Source organism: Cryptomeria japonica, chromosome 6, assembly GCF_030272615.1.
Source record: "Cryptomeria japonica chromosome 6, Sugi_1.0, whole genome shotgun sequence".
NCBI classification, from domain to species: Eukaryota; Viridiplantae; Streptophyta; class Pinopsida; order Cupressales; family Cupressaceae; genus Cryptomeria; species Cryptomeria japonica.
In genome coordinates this window covers 238817122-238822650 of record NC_081410.1, presented here as the reverse complement: position 1 = coordinate 238822650, position 5529 = coordinate 238817122, and positions in this window count along the sequence as shown.

Here is a 5529-nt window from a genome sequence, read left to right as displayed (position 1 = left end):
ATATGACCCTTAGAACATAATATGACCCCTAACAACATCTAAGGGGTCATAGGGTGTCCTAAGGGGTCATATGACACTATATTATCCCTTAGCACACCATAGGACCTATAACGACACCAAATGGTGTCCTAAGGGGTTGTAGAACACCATAGGACCCTTTAGAACACCATATGGTGTTGTTATGGGTCATTGGTGTCTCGAGGGGTCTTAAGGGGTCATAGGACACCATCTGACCTCTTAGGAAACAATACGACCTCTAATGACACCTAAGGGGTCATATGGTGGGCTAATAAAATCATATATTAAATTTAAAGTTATGAATAGAACACCATACAATGAGACTCCAAGCGAACAAACAACGAGGCTTCGCTAAAAAGCAAGTGTAAGAGCTTGACCTAACCCTAAGAGTACTGCCTAAGTTCTAAAACATATGATGCTATTAAATTTGCAAGGTTATAAGACTGATCTCGATTGTGACTATAGGAATTACAGACTTGATTTCTTTCATGGTTATGTACTGTTCCAAGTTGTTTGACAAGTGATGATCATCATATACTACCACTGCCATGCATACAAAAAACTTTAATTTCTTTAGGTGATAGGCATTGCGTAACAACATGGGAACTCTCGCATACCCACCACTATCATTCTATAGGACATCATCTGTGTTACTCTCCCTCTTTCTCTTCCTACCTGTTGTTTCCTTCTGAAAAACATATTGTAGGTACTCTGACTCATCATGTTGCTTTGTTGACACTATTTTCCACATCTTCTCTGCTCATTAAAAACACATTCAAGAAGAATATTGTTGCAGGTTTCCTTGTTTGTCACGCTAATATACCCGTGGTTCAATTTCAAACCCTATTCCTCCTATTCAGTATACACACACAAATCCATCAGTCATCAAGACTCCAAGCAAACAAACAATGAGGCTTCGCTAAAAAGCAAGTGTAAGAGCTTGACCTAACCCTAAGAGTACTGCCTAAGTTCTAAAACATATGATGCTATTAAATTTGCAAGGTTATAAGACTAATCTTGATTGTGACTATAGGAATTACACACTTGATTTCTTTCATGGGTATGTAGTGTTCCAAGTTGTTTGACAAGTGATGATCATCATATACTACCACTACCATGCATACACCAAACTTTAATTTCTTTAGGTGACAAGCATTGTGTAACAACATGGGAACTCTTGCATACCCATCACTATCATTCTACAGGACATCATCTATGTTACTCTTCCTCTTTCTCTTCCTACCTGTTGTTTCCTTCTGAAAAACATATTGCAGGGACTCTGACTCATCATGTTGCTTTGTTGACACTATTTTCCACATCTGCTCTGCTCATTAAAACACATTCGAGAAGAATATTGCTGCAGGTTTCCTTGTTTGTCACGATAATACACCCATGGTTCAATTTCAAACCCTATTCCTCCTATTCAATATACACACACAAATCCATCATTCAATTTTCTTAGGAGAGCATACATGATAAAAATCAAAGAGGAAGTTGTAGACAAGAAATAAATTTACTTACTTCTATAGAAGTGCAGACATAGTTGCAGTGGGGCATGGAGGGAGGGAGGGAGAGAAGAAGAGAAAGAGGGATGGGGTATGGAGGAAGGGAGAAGGGGAGAGAGCGAGAGCGAGAGGGATGAGGTATGGAGGAAGGGATAAGGGGAGAGAGGGAGGGATGGGGTATGGAGGAAGGGAGAAGGGGAGAGAGGGAGGGAGGGAGAGAGTGATGGGGTGTGGAGGAAGGGAGAGAGAGAGAGAGAGAGAGAGAGAGAGAGAGAGAGAGAGAGGCACATTGTATGCGTTTGAGAGGGGGAGACAATACACTTACATGTGTATATATATGTTTAATATATTATATATTATATGTATATACACATATTATATATACAATATCATATTATACACATTATATATTACATATATTATATGTATATACACATATTATATATAGAATATCATATTATACAATAGCGCGTACGCACTATTTATAGTAAAAAGAGCGCGTACGCACTATTTATAGGAAAACAAGCACGCACGCACTGCTTACACCATAAGTACCCCGTACACGCTTTTTAAACCATAAGTACCCCATACGCGCTTTTGACTATTTAGGCTTGGAAATAGGCCTGGATGACAAAGCTATGGTTTGGAAGTTTGATTTCCCTCCATTTCTCTCATTTTTGATGTGTTTTATTTTATCGACTTTGTCATCATCAGGTTTACACTTCATCAAGTGGGTATTTCTAAAATTGCCACCATATTTTCACCCATCTTCTGAGCTTTCTAACTGTATAATTTTTTTTCAATTTGAACAACAATAACATATTATTATTGAATTTCTTTTACCAGTGTCTCTATAGTTCTCATAGACATAGGTGCACCATCTTTTGAATAACTTTTGATATAATTATCCAAATTTTTAAAAAATTATATATTATTGTAGTGCACTTGATTCTTTACAATTTAAAAAAATAAAATTGTATTTTAGATTTGTTTAGTGCAACTTATGCTTTGCGCATGAACAAGTACCTAATTTTTCAGGATGTGCTTGATTGGAAAAATCATAAAAAAAAAATACTCAACAAAAAATTACAAAAAAATACACATCTTCTAGTGTTCACTCTTAACTATCTTTCTACCAAAGGATTTGTCAAAATATTAAATATAACTATGACTTTTTTGATGTGCACGTCAGACACTATGTTATGTTTTTCAGAAAAAATCAGAGTCATTTTTTCGTGCGTGAAGGATTTGACCCTCTTAATCTTATCCAATTTTGAAAAAGTTTAGTAGTTTGGAAACTAGATTCAGAGTACTAAAATATTTGTTCTTTGATTATCTTCATATCTTGAGTGGATGACTTTCAAATTTTGCCTCCAAGTTCAGGTTCACCTGATTTCAGAAAAAAGTGTCCACTTATACCCCCGTTTTGACCACCATCTTTGTGCACTTACCCTATGGTTGTCTCTAGTTTGGTTTCTTTATTATTATTTAAATCATTATATCAAGGATATTTCTGATTTATCAAAGCAACTTTCCTGTTATGTATGATTTATTTAATTGGCTTCAATAAGAGAGAATTAAAATCAATTTAATAAGTCTCAATAATCTGAAAGAATCACTTGGATTAAGAAGAAGAACCTGGTAACAATAAATTTATGCACATTTATGCAAGTCATAAACAATTAAGGTGTTAAACAATTTGAATTATGATCAGAACACATATTCACATGGTTTAGACTTTGTTGCCCTATAGGAAAGACACCAATCTTAAATATTCAAAGAGTTTCTTTCAACTAAATTTAAAGTTGAACTCTTTTCATTTTTAGTATTATTGAGTAGAAGAAATTTTTCTTGCTTTAAGTTATCTATTTCAATATCCTCATGGTAGAAATGAAATAGATAGAAGAGATTATTCAAATATTATAGATATTTGTTGTCATAAATTGTGTGAGGATTTCAATCTACTTTATTATCATTTAAGGAGTGAATGATTAAGGTACACCCACCAAGGCATAATAGAGCCTAAAGAGCTTAATATATCTGCCTTCAGGAGATCTTGTTTGTTGGCCAAATCAATTGTAAAGCTTGATTATATAAGTTGACATAATCTTAGGGTTTTGCAATATGTTGATTTGGGAACCAATACCTCTCATCCAAACTGAAGTGAAAATGTTTCTTAATGCCAAAATTATCTATCCTATCCAACATTGCATTTGGATTTATAAATTAATACATGTTTTAAAGAAGAAAGGAGAGATTAGGCTATGTTCGAACTTCCAAAATTTGAACCAAGCTTTAAAGAAGGATAGCTACATGATCCCTTCATTGGATGAAGTGTTGCAAATCATGAATGATTCTTAGATGATGTCACTTTCATATGGTTATTTGGGTTATAACCAAGTGAGGTTGAAAGAGGAAGATAGATTAAAGACAACCTTCACTACCAAATGGAGGACATTTGCATATCATAGAATGTCATTTGGCTTGATGAACACAATGGGTGATTTTTAGCATGCAATGGACATATCCTTCAAAGGACTAGTGGAAAAATGAATTATCATCTATATGGATGATCTCATAGCATTCTCTACTAATAGGGTTGATCATGTTCAATATTAGGGGAAAATTATTCAACGTTGTAAAGAGTCTAGCATCTCTCTTAATCCTAATAAGTGAATATTTGGAGCCACAAAAGGGAAACTTTTGGGACATGTATCTCAAAAGGCTATTTTATTAACCTTGAAAGGATTGAAGCTATCATGAAGTTGAATCTACCAAACATCAATAAATAATTAAATTCATTCTTTGGCAATATCAACTTCGTACAAAAGTTCATTAGTAGATTTGCAAAGATAATGCATCCATTAAATGACATGCTCAAAAAAGATGCCAAGATATAATGTAGCATTAAAGCCAAAAGGGCTTTTGAAGAGATAAAGAAACTTATTTTCAGTGCTCTAGTGCTCTCAAGACTAGACTATATGAAGCTATTTAGAATCTATTCATTTTCTTATGAGCATTAAAGCATAGGTATCTTGACTCGGAAAGGGGAAGAAACAATGATTTTTTATTTTTTTTCATGAGGTCCTCATCCAAAAATGTAGAAGTCAAATACCCTAACTTAGATAATAAATATTTCACCTTGGTAAAATCAATTAAAAGGTTTTAGCATTGCATCCTATGAAGTAAGGTAATTTCATTAGTCCCTAAGCCAACACTTAAATCTATGTTGATGCAAAATGAGTTAGGTGAAAGGTGAGTAAAATGGATGGTTATTCTCTAGGAGTTTGATCTAGAAATTCAACCAATGAAGCTCTCCATAGACAAGGTTTGTCCAAGAATCTAACAAGGGTAGATCAACAAATTATGTGCCAAAAGTACAATCAAATGGACATTACCACAAATGATTGGTATAATGATGTGGTTCATTACTTGTTGCAAAATAAATGTTTAGAAAGGATGAATGGAAGAGCCTTGAAGATGAATAACATCTCATAAATGGTCAAGGGTGGGAGATCTATAAGAAAAACTATGGATTCTACGTTAGATGCTTGGATAGGAAAGAAATAAGGATGATGTTACAAGATTTCCACAATGAGTTTGGAACTAGACATGGATCATCTAAATCAATAGCCCACCAAATACTAAGAGCAAGATACTATTGGCCTACTCTATTTAAGGATCCACACCAACATGTGAGAACTTTTCATGTATGCCAAACTAGTGCTAATAGAAAATGGAATGTTGTTATGCCAATCCAACCCATGTATGAGGTATAACCTTTTGTCCAATGGGGCCTAGATTTCATAGACATGATCAATCATCCTTCTACAAGTCATTGATACATCTTAATGACAATGGATTCCAACACAATATTGACTGAAGTTGTGGCTTGAAAGCAATGCACTCCACAGGGGGTGATTAAATTACTTGATAAATTTGTCATAACCAAGTTTGGGATGTCATTTGCCCTAGTACATGGTGATGCTCTGCAAAAAGGATTAGA